This window comes from Bombina bombina, chromosome 7 (genome assembly GCF_027579735.1).
Source record: "Bombina bombina isolate aBomBom1 chromosome 7, aBomBom1.pri, whole genome shotgun sequence".
Taxonomy (NCBI): Eukaryota; Metazoa; Chordata; class Amphibia; order Anura; family Bombinatoridae; genus Bombina; species Bombina bombina.
The window spans coordinates 449638775-449655732 of NC_069505.1; the positions used below are offsets into that span (position 1 = coordinate 449638775).

Consider the following 16958-nt stretch of genomic DNA (forward strand, 5'->3'; position numbering starts at 1 on the left):
GTGTATATGTGTGATGTGTTTGAGGGATACATGGTACAGGTGAGTGTATGTGTGTGATGTGTCTGAGGGATACAGGGTACAGGTGAGTGTATATGTGTGATGTGTCTGAGGGATACAGGGTACAGGTGAGTGTATGTGTGTGATGTGTCTGAGGGATACAGGGCACAGGTGAGTGTATGTGTTTGATGTGTCTGAGGGATACAGGGTACAGGTGAGTGTATTTGTGTGATGTGTCTGAGGGATACAGGTTACAGGTGAGTGTACGTGTGTCGTGTGTGAGGGATACAGGGTACAGGTGAGTGTATGCGTGTGTGATGTGTCTGAGGGATACAGGGTACAGGTGAGTGTATATGTGTGATGTGTCTGAGGGATACAGGGTACAGGTGAGTGTATGTGTGTGATGCATCTGAGGTATACAGGGTACAGGTGAGTGTATGTGTGTGATGTGTCTGAGGGATACATGGTACAGGTGAGTGTATGTGTGTGATGTGTGAGAGATACAGGGTACAGGTGAGTCTATGTGTGTGATGTGTTTGAGGGATACATGGTACAGGTGAGTGTATGTGTGTGATGTGTCTGAGGGATACAGGGTACAGGTGAGTGTATGTGTGTGATGTGTCTGTGGGATACAGGGCACAGGTGAGTGTATGTGTGTGATGTGTCTGAGGGATACAGGGTACAGGTGAGTGTATGTGTGTGATGTGTCTGAGGGATACAGTGTACAGGTGAGTGTACGTGTGTGATGTATCTGAGGGATACAGGGTACAGGTGAGTGTATGTGTGTGATGTGTCTGAGGGATACAGGGTACAGGTGAGTGTATATGTGTGTGATGTGTATGAGGGATACAGGATACAGGTGAGTGTATGTGTGTGATGTGTCTGAGGGATACAGGGTACCAGTGAGTGTATGTGTGTGATGTGTCTGAGGGATACAGGGTACAGGTGAGTGTATGTGTGTGATGTGTCTGAGGGATACAGGGTACAGGTGAGTGTATGTGTGTTATCTGTCTGAGGGATACAGGGTACAGGTGCATGTGTGTGATGTGTCTGAGGGATACAGGGTACAGGTAAGTGCATGTGTGTGATGTATCTGAGGAATACAGGGTAAAGGTGAGTATGTGTGTAATGTGTCTTAGAGATACAGGGTACAGGTGAGTGTACGTGTGTGATGTGTCTGAGGGGTACAGGTGAGTGTATGTGTGGGATGTGTCTGAGGGATACAGGGTACAGGTGAGTGTATATGTGTGATGTGTCTGAGGTATAAAGGGTACAGGTGAGTGTATGTGTGTGATGTGTCTGAGGGATACTGGATACAGGTGAGTGTAAGTGTGTGATGTGTCTGAGGAATAAAGGTTACAGGTGAGTGTATGTGTGGGATGTGTCTGAGGGATACAGGGTACAGGTGAGTGTATATGTGTGATGTGTCTGAGGTATAAAGGGTACAGGTAAGTGTATGTGTGTGATGTGTCTGAGGGATACTGGATACAGGTGAGTGTAAGTGTGTGATGTGTCTGAGGGATACAGGGTACAGGTGAGTGTATGTGTGTGATGTGTCTGAGGGATACTGGATACAGGTGAGTGTAAGTGTGTGATGTGTCTGAGGGATACATGGTACAGGTGAGTGTATATGTGTGATGTGTCTGAGGGATACTGGTTACAGGTGAATGTATGTGTGTGATGTATCTGAGGGATACAGGGTACAGGTGAGTGTATGCGTGTGATGTGTCTGAGGGATACTGGATACAGGTGAGTGTAAGTGTGTGATGTGTCTGAGGGATACAGGGTACAGGTGAGTGTATATGTGTGATGTATCTGAGGGATATAGGGTATAGGTGAGTGTATGTGTGTGATGTGTCTGAGGGATACAGGGTACAGGTGAGTGTATATGTGTGATGTATCTGAGGGATATAGGGTACAGGTGAGTGTATGTGTGTGATGTGACTGAGGGATACAGGGTACAGGTGAGTGTATGTGTTTGATGTGTCTGAGGGATACAGGGTACAGGTGAGTGTATGTGTGTGATGTGTCTGAGGGATACAGGGTACAGGTGAGTGTATGTGTGTGATGTGTCTGAGGGATACAGGGTACAGGTGAGTGTATGTGTGTGATGTGTCTGAGGGATACAGGTTACAGGTGAGTGTATGTGTGTGATGTGTCTGAGGGATACAGTGTACAGGTGAGTGTATGTGTGTGATGTGTCTGAGGGATACAGGGTACAGGTGAGTGTATATGTGTGATGTATCTGAGGGATATAGGGTACAGGTGAGTGTATGTGTGTGATGTGACTGAGGGATACAGGGTACAGGTGAGTGTATGTGTGTGATGTATCTGAGGGATATAGGGTACAGGTGAGTGTATGTGTGTGATGTGACTGAGGGATACAGGGTACAGGTGAGTGTATGTGTGTGATGTGACTGAGGGATACAGGGTACAGGTGAGTGTATGTGTGTGATGTATCTGAGGGATATAGGGTACAGGTGAGTGTATGTGTGTGATGTTTCTGAGGGATACAGGGTACAGGTGAGTGTATGTGTGTGATGTGTCTGAAGGATACAGGGCACAGTTGAGTGTATATGTGTGATGTGTCTGAGGGATACAGGGTACAGGTAAGTGTGTGTGTGTGTGTGTGTGTGATGTGTATGAGGGATACAGGGTACAGGTGAGTGTATATGTGTGATGTGTCTGAGGGATACAGGGTACAGGTGAGTGTATGTGTGTGATGTGTCTGAGGGATACAGGGTACAGGTGAGTGTATGTGTGTGATGTGTCTGAGGGATACAGGGTACAGGTGAGTATATGTGTGTGATGTGTCTGAGGGATATAGGGTACAGGTGAGTGTATGTGTGTGATGTGTCTGAGGGATACAGGGTACAGGTGAGTGTATGTGTGTGATGTGTATGAGGGATACAGGGTACAGGTGAGTGTATGTGTGTGATGTGTCTGAGGGATACAGGGTACAGGTGAGTATATGTGTGTAATGTGTCTGAGGGATATAGGGTACAGGTGAGTGTATGTGTGTGATGTGTCTGAGGGATACAGGGTACAGGTGTGTGTATGTGTGTGATGTGTCTGAAGGATACAGGGTACAGGTGAGTGTGTGTGTGTGATGTGTCTGAAGGATACAGGGTACAGGTGAGTGTATGTGTGTGATGTGTCTGAAGGATACAGGGTACAGGTGAGTGTGTGTGTGTGATGTGTCTGAAGGATACAGGGTACAGGTGAGTGTATGTGTGTGATGTGTCTGAAGGATACAGGGTACAGGTGAGTGTATGTGTGTGATGTGTCTGAAGGATACAGGGCACAGTTGAGTGTATATGTGTGATGTGTCTGAGGGATACAGGGTACAGGTGAGTGTATGTGTGTGATGTGTCTGAGGGATACAGGGTACAGGTGAGTGTGTATGTGTGTGATGTGTATGAGGGATACAGGGTACAGGTGAGTGTATGTGTGTGATGTGTCTGAAGGATACAGGGCACAGTTGAGTGTATATGTGTGATGTGTCTGAGGGATACAGGGTACAGATGAGTGTATGTGTGTGATGTTTCTGAGGGATACAGGGTACAGGTGAGTGTATGTGTGTGATGTGTCTGAGGGATACATGGTACAGGTGAGTGTATGTGTGTGATGTGTCTGAGGGATACAGGGTACAGCTGAGTGTATGTGTGTGATGTGTCTGAGGGATACAGGGTACAGGTGAGTGTATGTGTGTGATGTGTCTGAGGGATACATGGTACAGGTGAGTGTATGTGTGTAATGTGTCTCATGGATACAGGGTACAGGTGAGTGTATGTGTGTGATGTGTCTGAGGGATACAGGGTACAGGTGAGTGTATGTGTGTAATGTGTCTGAGGGATACAGGGTACAGGTGAGTGTATGTGTGTGATGTGTCTGATGGATACAGGGTACAGGTGAGTGTATGTGTGTGATGTGTCTGAGGGATACAGGGTACAGGTGAGTGTATGTGTGTGTGATGTGTCTGAGGGATACAGGGTACAGGTGAGTGTATGTGTGTGTGATGTGTCTGAGGGATACAGGGCACAGTTGAGTGTATATGTGTGATGTGTCTGAGGGATACAGGGCACAAGTGAGTGTACGTGTGTGGTGTGTCACCTGCACCACTAAGCACAGTAAGGTTTTTATTAGGGGAAAGATTTTTTGAGAGTCCCTAATTAACTCTCAATAAAACACATATATGAAAATGTTATTTGTAGATGATTGTTATTTAATTTATGTTATCTGAAATCCAAGTCTAAATGCACTGAGTGCAAAAGACTAAGATTGGTTGCATCGAATACACTTTTAGCAATATTACTGAAACTGTATTAAAGGGCAAGTCAACCCAAAATATTTTCTAACCTCTTTAGATAATGTATTTAACAAATAGTACTGCAAACTGTAGCCCAATAATGAAGTAAATATAGTGTGCAAGTAAAAAGACTTACTAGAGCTCCTTCGGCCGTTTTAAAATGGCCGCCTCACCCCTCCTTTCCTTACGTCATCCTCATCTTACACTGAATTAATTTTATATATCCATCTTGTTCCCACGATTTGCGCATGCACCGTTTTAGTGAAGGGGGCTTTTTTAGGTAGGAACAAAAAAAAAAAAAAACACTCAGTAGCATAGCAGTTCCTATGCAGCGGAATTTGGCTTCAATTACAATACTGGAACAGCTCTGGTACCGCTGGGCTTTGGGACCGATGAAGGGAACGCACACTGATCCGCCGCATATAGGAACCACTATGCTACTGAGCATTTTTTTTTTTTTTTTTTTTTGTTCCTGAAAAAGCCGCTCTTGACTAAAACAGCGCATTGGGCATGCGCAAATCGCAGGAACGAGCCAGATAGATAAAATTAATTCAGTGGAAGATGAGGATGACATAGGTAAAGGAGGGGTGAGGCGGCCATTTCAAAACGGCAAAAGGAGATCTAGTAAGTCTTTTACTTGCACACTATATTTACTTCATTATTGGGCTACAGTTAGCAGTACTATTAGTTAAATACATTATCTAAAGAGGTTAGAATATTTTCTGGGTTGACTTGCCCTTTAAGCGCAACAAACCCCTGCAATAACCCCTGTTTCTTTCATGTAATTAGCAAGAGTCCATGAGCTAGTGACATATGGGATATACATTCCTACCAAGAGGGGCAAAGTTTAACAAACCTTAAAATGCCTATAAATACACCCCTCACCACACCCACAATTCAGTTTTACAAACTTTGCCTCCCATGGAGGTGGTGAAGTAAGTTTGTGCTAGATTTTATGTTGATATGCGCTTCGCAGCAGGTTGAAGCTCGGTTTTCCTCTCAGAGTGCAGTGAATGTCAGAGGGATGTGAAGAGAGTATTGCCTATTTGAATTCAATGGTCTTCCTCTAAGGGATCTATTTCATAGGTTCTCTGTTATCGGTCGTAGAGATTTCTTCTCCTACCTCCCTTTTCAGATCTACGATATACTCTTATATACCATTACCTCTACTGATTCTCGTTTCAGTACTGGTTTGGCTATCTACTATATGTAGATGAGTGTCTTAGGGTAAGTAAGTCTTATTTCTATTTATGACACTCAAAGCTATGGTGGGCACTTTATATGTAAAGTTCTAAAGATATGTGTTTAAACTTATATTTGCCATGATTCAGGATATTCAGTATTCCTTCATTCAGACTGTCAGTTTCATTTTGGGAAAATGCATATAAATTTCATATTTCTTACCTTCAATTTTCAATTGACTTTTTTTCAAAATTGCGGGCTGTTAGGCTCGCGGGTGCAGAAAATGCTTCTATTTATTGCGTTATTTTTGGCGCGAGACTTTTTTGGCTCAAAAATTTCGTCATTTCCGGCATCATATTTGGCGCCGGAGGTTTTTTCGTAATTGCGTCATTTTTGACGTATGTGTATTGCGGACGTTTTTTTGGCGCCAAAAAATATGGGCGTCATTCTTGGCACCAGTTTTTTTTCACATTATTTCAGTCTCACTTTCTCTTGTTAAGTGTATCCAGTCCACGGATCATCCATTACTTGTGGGATATTCTCCTTCCCAACAGGAAGTTGCAAGAGGATCACCCACAGCAGAGCTGCTATATAGCTCCTCCCCTCACTGCCATATCCAGTCATTCTCTTGCAACTCTCAACAAAGATGGACGTAGTAAGAGGAGAGTGGTGTATTATAGTTAGTTTTTTTAACTTCAATCAAAAGTTTGTTATTTTTAAATGGTACCGGAGTGTACTGTTTCATCAAAGGCAGTATTAGAAGAAGAATCTGCCTGTGATTTCTATGATCTTAGCAGAAGTAACTATGATCAATTGCTGTTCTCACATATTCTGAGGAGTGAGGTAACTTCAGAGAGGGAATGGCGTGCAGGTTTTCCTGCAATAAGGTATGTGCAGTAAACATATTTCTAGGGATGGAATTTGCTAGAAAAATGATGCTGACACCGGATTAATGTAAGTTAAGCCTTAAATGCAGTGATAGCGAGTGGTATCAGGCTTATTAACAGAGATACATACTCTTATAAAAGTGTAATATAAAACGTTTGCTGGCATGTTAATCGTTTTTATATATGTTTGGTGACAAAACTTATTGGGGCCTAGTTTTTCTCCACATGGCTGGCTTGATTTTTGCCTAGAAACAGTTTCCTCAGGCTTTCCACTGTTGTAATATGAGTGGGAGGGGCCTTTTTTAGTGCTTTTCTGTGCAGCTAAAAATACTGACAGAGACATTCAGCTTCCCTCTGCATGATACAGGACATCTCTGAAGGGCTCAAAAGGCTTCAAAGTCGTGTTTGAGGAGGGCAGTTGTTGTGACTGTGTTTAAAAAAAACAAAAACGTTTTTGTCATTTATTATTCTGTTTTTGTTATTAAGGGGTTAATCATCCATTTGCAAGTGGGTGCAATGCTCTGCTGACTTGTTACATACACTGTAAAAATGTTGTTAGTGTAACTGCCTTTTTTCACTGTTATTTCAAATTTTGTCAAAATTTGTTTCTCTTAAAGGCACAGTAACATTTTTTAATTTGCTTGTTAACTTGCTTTAAAGTGTTTTCCAAGCTTGCTAGTCTCATTGCTAGTCTGTACAAACATGTCTGAAACAGAGGATACTTGTTCATTATGTTTAAAAGCCATGGTGGAGCCCCATAGGAGAATGTGTACTAAATGTATTGATTTCACCTTAAACAGTAAAGATCAGTCTTTATCTATAAAAGAATTGTCACCAGAGGGGTCTGTCGAGGGGGAAGTTATGCCGACTAACTCTCCCCACGTGTCGGACCCTTCGCCTCCCGCTCAAGGGACGCACGCTTATATGGCGCCAAGTACATCAGGGACGCCCATAGCGATTACTTTGCAGGACATGGCTGCAATCATGAATAATACCCTGTCAGAGGTATTATCCAGATTGCCTGAATTGAGAGGCAAGCACGATAGCTCTGGGGTTAGACGAGATACAGAGCGCGTAGATGCTGTAAGAGCCATGTCTGATACTGCGTCACAATATGCAGAACCTGAGGACGGAGAGCTTCAGTCTGTGGGTGACGTCTCTGAATCGGGGAGACCTGATTCAGAGATTTCTAATTTTAAATTTAAGCTTGAGAACCTCTGTGTATTGCTTGGGGAGGTATTAGCTGCTCTGAATGACTGTGACACAATTGCAGTGCCAGAGAAATTGTGTAGGCTGGATAAATACTATGCAGTGCCGGTGAGTACTGATGTTTTTCCAATACCTAAAAGGCTTACAGAAATTATTAGTAAGGAGTGGGATAGGCCCGGTGTGCCCTTTTCCCCACCTCCTATATTTAGAAAAATGTTTCCAATAGATGCCACTACACGGGACTTATGGCAGACTGTCCCTAAGGTGGAGGGAGCAGTTTCTACTTTAGCAAAGCGTACCACTATCCCGGTTGAGGACAGTTGTGCTTTTTCAGATCCAATGGATAAAAAATTAGAGGGTTACCTTAAGAAAATGTTTATTCAACAAGGTTTTATTTTACAGCCCCTTGCATGCATTGCGCCTGTCACTGCTGCGGCGGCATTCTGGTTTGAGGCCCTGGAAGAGGCCATCCATACAGCTCCATTGACTGAAATTGTTGACAAGCTTAGAACTCTTAAGCTAGCTAACTCATTTGTTTCTGATGCCATTGTTCATTTGACTAAACTAACGGCTAAGAATTCCGGATTCGCCATCCAGGCGCTTAGGGCGCTATGGCTCAAATCCTGGTCAGCTGATGTAACTTCAAAGTCTAAATTACTCAACATTCCTTTCAAGGGGCAGACCTTATTCGGGCCTGGTTTGAAATAAATTATTGCTGACATTACTGGAGGTAAGGGTCATACCCTTCCTCAGGACAGGGCCAAATCAAAGGCCAAACAGTGTAATTTTCGTGCCTTTCGAAATTTCAAGGCAGGTGCAGCATCAACTTCCTCTGCTTCAAAACAAGAGGGAACTTTTGCTCAATCCAAGCAGGCCTGGAAACCTAACCAGTCCTGGAACAAGGGCAAGCAGGCCAGAAAGCCTGCTGCTGCCTCTAAGACAGCATGAAGGAGCGGCCCTCTATCCGACAACGGATCTAGTAGGGGGCAGACTCTCTCTCTTCGCCCAGGCGTGGGCAAGAGATGTTCAGGATCCCTGGGCGTTGGAGATCATATCTCCGGGATATCTTCTGGACTTCAAAGCTTCTCCTCCACAAGGGAGATTTCACCTTTCAAGATTATCTGCAAACCAGATAAAGAAAGAGGCATTCCTAAGCTGCGTACAAGATCTCCTTGTAATGGGAGTGATCCATCCAGTTCCGCGGACGGAACAAGGACAGGGGTTTTATTCAAATCTGTTTGTGGTTCCCAAAAAAGAGGGAACCTTCAGACCAATTTTGGATTTAAAGATCCTAAACAAATTCCTCAGAGTTCAGTCATTCAAGATGGAAACTATTCGAACCATTTTACCCATGATCCAAGAGGGTCAGTACATGACCACAGTGGACTTAAAGGATGTCTACCTTCACATTCCGATTCACAAGAATCATCATCAGTTCCTGAGGTTTGCCTTTCTAGACAGGCATTACCAATTTGTAGCTCTTCCATTCGGGATGGCTACAGCCCCAAGAATTTTTACAAAGGTTCTGGGCTCACTTCTGGCAGTCCTAAGACCGCGAGGCATAGAGGTGGCTCCTTACCTGGACGACATCCTGATACAGGCATCAAGCTTTCAAATTGCCAAATCTCATACAGCGATAGTTCTGGCATTCCTGAGGTCGCATGGGTAGAAAGTGAACAAAGAAAAGAGTTCTCTATCTCCTCTCACAAGGGTTTCCTTCCTAGGGACTCTAATAGATTCTGTAGAAATGAAAATTTACCTGACGGAGTCCAGGTTATCAAAACTTCTAAATGCTTGCCGTGTTCTTCACTCCATTCCGCGCCCCACGGTGGCTCAGTGCATGGAAGTAATCGGCTTAATGGTAGCGGCGATGGACATAGTGCCATTTGCGCGCCTGCATCTCAGACCGCTGCAATTATGCATGCTCAGTCAGTGGAATGGGGATTACACAGATTTGTCCCCTCTACTAAATCTGGGTCAGGAAACCAGAGATTCTCTTCTCTGGTGGTTATCTCGGGCCCATCTGTCCAAGGGTATGACCTTTCGCAGACCAGATTGGACAATTGTAACAACAGATGCCAGCCTTCTAGGTTGGGGTGCAGTCTGGAACTCCCTGAAGGCTCAGGGTTCATGGACTCCGGAGGAGAAACTCCTCCCAATAAATATTCTGGAGTTAAGAGCAATATTCAGTGCTCTTCTGGCTTGGCCTCAGCTAGCAACACTGAGGTTCATCAGATTTCAGTCGGACAACATCACGACTGTGGCTTACATCAACCATCAAGGGGGAACCAGGAGCTCCCTAGCGATGTCAGAAGTCTCCAAGATAATTCGCTGGGCAGAGACTCACTCTTGCCACCTGTCAGCGATCCATATCCCAGGTGTAGAGAACTGGGAGGCGGATTTTCTAAGTCGTCAGACTTTTCATCCGGGGGAATGGGAACTCCATCTGGAGGTGTTTGCTCAATTGGTTCTCCGTTGGGGCAAACCAGAATTGGATCTCATGGCGTCTCACCAGAACGCCAAGCTTCCTTGTTACGGATCCAGGTCCAGGGACCCAGAAGCGGCACTGATAGATGCTCTAGCAGAGCCTTGGTTCTTCAACCTGGCTTATGTGTTTCCACCGTTTCCTTTGCTCCCTCGTCTGATTGCCAAAATCAAACAGGAAAGAGCATCAGTGATATTGATAGCGCCTGCGTGGCCACGCAGGACCTGGTATGCAGACCTAGTGGACATGTCATCCTTTCCACCATGGACTCTGCCTCTGAGACAAGACCTTCTAATACAAGGTCCTTTCAATCATCCGAATCTACTTTCTCTGAGACTGACTGCATGGAGATTGAACTCTTGATCCTATCAAAGCGTGGCTTCTCCGAGTCAGTAATTGATACCTTAATACAGGCACGAAAGCCTGTCACCAGGAAAATTTACCACAAGATATGGCATAAATATCTTCATTGGTGTGAATCCAAGAATTACTCATGGAGTAGGGTTAGGATTCCTAGGATATTGTCCTTCCTCCAAGAGGATTTGGACAAAGGATTATCAGCTAGTTCTTTAAAGGGACAGATTTCTGCTCTGTCTATTCTTTTACACAAGCGTCTGGCAGAAGTTCCAGACGTTCAGGCATTTTGTCAGGCTTTAGTTAGAATTAAGCCTGTGTTTAAACCTGTTGCTCCTCCATGGAACTTAAACTTGGTTCTTAAAGTTCTTCAAGGGGTTCCGTTTGAACCCCTTCATTCTATTGATATCAAACTTCTTTCATGGAAAGTTCTTTTTCTGATGGCTATTTCCTCGGCTCGAAGTGTCTCGGAGTTATCTGCCTTACATTGTGATTCTCCTTATCTGATCTTTCATTCAGATAAAGTTGTTCTGCGTACAAAACCTGGGTTTTTACCTAAGGTGGTTTCTAACAAGAATATCAATCAAGAGATTGTTGTTCCATCATTATGTCCTAATCCTTCTTCAAAGAAAGAACGTCTTTTGCATAATCTAGACGTAGTCCGTGCCTTGAAGTTTTACTTACAGGCTACTAAAGATTTTCGCCAAACATCTAACCTGTTTGTTGTTTACTGTGGACAGAGGAGAGGTCAGAAGGCCTCGGCAACCTCTCTTTCTTTTTGGCTTCGGAGTATAATCCGTTTAGCCTATGAGACTGCTGGACAGCAGCCTCCTGAAAGGATTACAGCTCATTCTACTAGAGCTGTGGCTTCCACCTGGGCCTTTAAAAATGAGGCCTCTGTTGAACAGATTTGCAAGGCTGCAACTTGGTCTTCGCTTCATACTTTTTCCAAATTTTACAAATTTGATACTTTTGCTTCTTCGGAGGCTGTTTTTGGGAGAAAGGTTCTACAGGCAGTGGTTCCTTCCGTTTAAGTTCCTGCCTTGTCCCTCCCATCATCCGTGTACTTTAGCTTTGGTATTGGTATCCCACAAATAATGGATGATCCGTGGACTGGATACACTTAACAAGAGAAAACATAATTTATGCTTACCTGATAAATTTATTTCTCTTGTAGTGTATCCAGTCCACGGCCCGCCCTGTCCTTTTCAGGCAGGTCTAAATTTTAATTAAACTACAGTCACCACTGCACCCTATGGTTTCTCCTTTCTCAGCTTGTTTCGGTTGAATGACTGGATATGGCAGTGAGGGGAGGAGCTATATAGCAGCTCTGCTGTGGGTGATCCTCTTGCAACTTCCTGTTGGGAAGGAGAATATCCCACAAGTAATGGATGATCCGTGGACTGGATACACTACAAGAGAAATAAATTTATCAGGTAAGCATAAATTATGTTTTTCAGTTGCTTCTGGTTTTCTAGAAGCTTGTTTCATTTTGCATTTTTTCCCATTCCTGAAACTGTCATTTAAGGAATTTGATAATTTTGCTTTATGTGTTTTCTTTCTATTACATATTGCAAAATATTCCAAAAACTGTTCCTGTATCAGAAAATACTAAGGGATTCCTGATGACTGATATCAGTCCTACCAAAGCTAAGTTAATTTATTTTAATGTTATGAATGTTTATCTTTAGCTATGGTTTGTAATAAGTTATTATGATAAACTTTTACATGCAGAGTCCATTAGTATTTATGCATTATCTATTGCTATTCTTTTTACATCTAATGTACAAGATATTTTTAGGAATTTATAAGAATATTTTTCTGATTCTATTCTAAAGGCTTTGTCTGCCATCCTGCCTTCTAATAAAATTTTTAGGTCTTTTTTAAACTTCTCATTTAGTTGATGAAGTTTCAAATGACCAACTACATACTGAATTATCCTTCTCTGATGGTGTTTTTTCTCATTCAGAATATTCTTCATCAGATATTGACACTAACAAATCTACTTTTTTATTTTTAAATAGAGTACATTCGTTCTTTGTTGAAAAGGTGTTGATTATTTTGGATATTGAAGTAACTAGTTCTTTTGATTAAGACTAGCTAACATTTAAATTCTGCTTATTAACCTTCTGTGGTTTCTTCAGAGGTTTTCTCTAGTTCCTGATACTAGGGAATGGAATAGGCCGGGAATTTCTTTTATTCCTTCTTTAAGGTTTTTAAATTGTATCCTTTGCCGGCAGTTTTTTTTTTAAGTTTTGAGGAAAGATTCCCCAAGTTAATGGGGCTATCTCTACTCTTGCTTAACATACTACTATTCCTATAGCAAATAGTATTTATTTTTTTCCTTCAGATGGGAAACTTGTATCTTATTTAAGGAATTTTTTTTATTTTCAGGTACTTTTTTTAGACCTGTAATTTATTTGGCTGATGTTGCAACCGCTTCAACTTTCTGGTTGGATACTTTAGTGCAACAAGTATCGGATTATGATTTGTTTAGCATTGTTAAGTTGATCAACATGCTAATAATTTCATTTGTGTCGTCATTTTTTTTATATTTTCGCAAATGAGGTTTAATCTATGTCTTTAGCTATTTTAGCTAGAAGAACTTTGTGACTTCAATCTTGGAATGCTAATTTGATTTCTAAATTCCATATTTCTTTTTTTCCAAGGTAATCAATTATTTGGTTCACAATTGGATTCAATTCTTCTACTGTTACTCTGGGCTTCAAGATTGAGTTCTAAGACTAAATCTTAAGCTTATATTAGTTTTTGTTCTTACTAAGGAACGGAATCCTAATTCTTCCCCAAGTAACATATTTATAATTGGAAGTTTTCTTCATTTAATTTAAGCCTTTTAAAATATCAAAGTCAGCTCCCCAAATATGCATGTAGGTGCGGTTCTTATTCCAGCTAGCTGGTAAGGGGCAGGTTAAGACTTTTTTTTAAAAATTTTGGTTCAATTCGGTCCAAACTTCTTAGATTTGGGTACAGAATAGGATTCAGAGTAAAACCGCCTGTGAGAAGTCTTTTTTCTCTAACATATTCCAGCTTTTTCAGTAAGGCTCACTCTTTCCTGAAGTGTGTTTCAGACCTGTATGTATTGGGTACTTGTGAAGCGCAGCTGGTCACCCGTTGGGGCTCAAGGCGCTGCTCAGACCTGGAGTTTTCTGGGGTATTTATACCAGTTCCATTTTTAGGAACAGGGTTTGGGGGTTTTATTCAAAACTATTCATTGTCCCAAAGATAGAAAATCTTTTTGAATTGTCATAAGTGTACCATCTTCTAGAATGGTGTTTATATGGTCTATTCTGCCTTTTGGTCAGTGAGGGCATTATTTGTTTACAATAGATACAATAGATGCATATCTTCATTTTCTGTTTTCATTCAGATTATTTTCATTTTCTGAGATTCTCTTTTTTTGACAAGCATTACCAATTTGTTGCTTTTCCTTCTGGTCTAGCGATAGCTCTAAGAATCTTTTCAATGTTCTCAGTGTTTCCTTATTTGGACGGTCTCGTGGTACTGGCTCATTCTTTTCGTTCTGCGGAATCTCATACGATTCAACTTTTGTTGTTTCTTCAAGACATGGTTAGAGGATCTTTTTATCAAAAGCTCTTTGATTCCTCAGACAAGGGTCACCTTTCTTTTTAGGTTTCCAGATAGATTGTGTCAATGTCTTTGTCTCTAACAGACAAGTGACAATTTTATTGGGTTCCGTTTGTCGGAACCTTTAGTCTCTATTATTTCCTTCAGTTGCTATATGCATGGAAGTTTTAGGTCTCATGACTGCAGCATTGGATTCGATTCCCTTTGCTCATTTTCATAGGAAACCTTTCCAGTTTTTTATGCTGAATTAATGGTGCAGGGATTCTAGGATATCACTTTTTATATCTTTGAATCCCAATGTTCAACTATCTTTGACTTGGTGGTTAGATCACCATCATATAGTTCTACGGGTCTCTTCGGTTCATTCAACCTGGACCATGATCACTACAGACGTGCGTCTTTTAGGTTGGGAGGCTGTCTGGGGATCTCTGTCAGCACAAGGGGTTTGGAAATCTCGGGAGGCGAGATTACCATTCGATATTTTGGAACTCCGTGCATTTCTCAGAGTTCTTCAGTTTTGGCTTCTTTTTGAAGAAAGAGACGTTTATTGTTTTTCAGACAGACAATGTCACAACTGTGGCGTATGTCAATCATCAAGGTGGGACTCTCAGTCCTTAGGCTGCGAAAGAAGTATCTCGGATACTTGCTTGGGCTAAATCAAGCTCTTGTCTAATTTCTGCGGTCCATTTCCCAGGTATAGACAATTGGGAAGCAGATTATCTCTGTCAATCAAGCTTTACATCCGGGAGAATGGTCTCTTTACCCAGATGTGTTTTTTTCAAATTGTTCAGATGTGAGGGCTTCCAGAAATAGATCTGATGGCATTTCATCTAAACAAGGAACTTCCCAGGGGCCTATTCAGGTCCAGGGATCCTCAGGCGGAAGCAGTGTATGCATTGACACTTCCTTGGAGTTATCAATCTGCCTATATTTTTTTGCCTCTGGTTTTTCTTTTTAGAGTGATTTTCAAAATCATCAGGGAGCAATCTTTTGTGTTGCTGGTGGCTCCAGCATGGCCACACAGGTTTTGGTATATGGTTCTTGTTCGGATGTCCAGTTGCCAATCTTGGTCACTTCCATTAAGGCCAGACCTTATATCTTAACATTCGTTTTTTCCATCAGGAACTCAAATTATTAATTTGATGGTATGGAAATTTAGCGCTTAGTACTTAGTCATAGAAGTTTCTCTGACTCAGTGATTAATACTATGTTGCAGGCTCGTAAATCTGTGTCTAGTAAGATTTATTATCGAGTTTGGAAGATTTACATCTCATGATGTTCTTCTCATAAATTCTCTTGGCATTCTTTTGGAATTCCTAGGATTTTTCAGAATGGTTTGGATAACGGTTTTTGTCTGCAAGTTCTTTGAAAGGACAAATCTCTGCTTTATTCTGTGCTGTTTTCACAGAAAAATTTGCTAATCTTTCTGTTATTCATTGTTTTGTTCAGGCTTTGGTTTGTATCAAGCCTGTCATTAAGCCAATTTCTCCTCTTTGGAGTCTTAATTTGGTTCTGAGGGCTTTACAGGCTCTTCCGTTTGAGCATATGCTTTCTTTGAACATTAAATTACTTTCATGGAAAGTATTGTTCCTTTTAGACATCTCTTCAGCTAGAACAGTTTTTGAATTATCTGCTCTTTCTTGTGAGTCTCCTTTTTCTGATTTTTCATCAGAATAAGGTGGTTTTGCTGTCTTCATTTCAATTTTTACCTAAAATTGTGAATTCTTACAACATTAGTAGAGGAATTATTGTCCCTTCCTTGTGTCCTAATCCTAAGAATTCCTTGGTAAGATTCTTAAATTTTTTGGGTGTGGTAAGAGTTTTGAAATATTATGTTGAAGCTACTCAGATTTCAGTAAGACTTCTAGTCTATTTGTTATCTTTTCTGATTTTAGGAAAGGTCAGAAGGCTTCTGCCATTTCTTTGGCATCTTGGTTAAGCTTTTGATTCATCATGCTTATTTGGAGTCGGGTTAATCCCCGCCTCAGAGGATTTTGGCTCATTCTTCTAGGTCAGTTTCTACTTCCTGGGCTTCTAAGAATGAAGCTTCTGTTGATCAGATTTGCAAAGCAACGACTTGGTCTTCTTTGCATACTTTTACTAAATTCTACCATTTTTATGTTTTCTCTTCTTCAGAAGCAGTTTTTGGTAGAATAGTACTTCAGGCAGCTGTTTCAGTTTGATTCTTATGCTTATAATTTCAGTTTTTTTCATTATAAAAACTGAAACTTTTGATTTGGGTTGTGGATTAATTTTTCAGCGGAATTGGCTGTCTTTATTTTATCCCTCCCTCTCTAGTGACTCTTGCGTGGAAGTTCCACATCTTGGGTATCTGCTATCCCATACGTCACTAGCTCATGGACTCTTGCTAATTACATGAAAGAAAACATAATTTATGTAAGAACTTACCTGATAAATTCATTTCTTTCATATTAGCAAGAGTCCACGAGGCCCACCCTTTTTGTGGTGGTTATGATTTTTTTGTATAAAGCACAATTATTCCAATTCCTTATTTTTGATGCTTTCGCTCCTTTCTTATCACCCCACTTCTTGGCTATTCGTTAAACTGAATTGTGGGTGTGGTGAGGGGTGTATTTATAGGCATTTTAAGGTTTGGGAAACTTTGCCCCTCCTGGTAGGAATGTATATCCCATACGTCACTAGCTCATGGACTCTTGCCAATATGAAAGAAATGAATTTATCAGGTAAGTTCTTACATAAATTATGTTTTTACACCTCTACATACTGACCCACTCATTCATTTAAACTCTCTACTCTTTATGTTTTAACTGAAATTATAACCAGAGCTAAACCTGCCCCTGTCTCTGACAGAACAATGGATGAACAAATGTGTGTTCTGCTTCAGCACACTCTCCTTCCTTCTCTAGCTCAATACATGTAAGTGGTAGGCCTCATGGTGGCTATTAAA

The 16958-nt window shown here is 41.5% G+C and overlaps 1 protein-coding gene across 1 annotated transcript in view; it reads left to right on the forward strand.

The window, feature by feature from the left end:
* LOC128666683 (gastrula zinc finger protein XlCGF48.2-like) overlaps window positions 1–16958 on the forward strand; it is a 150792-nt gene that overhangs the window by 122856 nt on the left and 10978 nt on the right. The gene's annotated exons all lie outside the window — the stretch shown is intronic.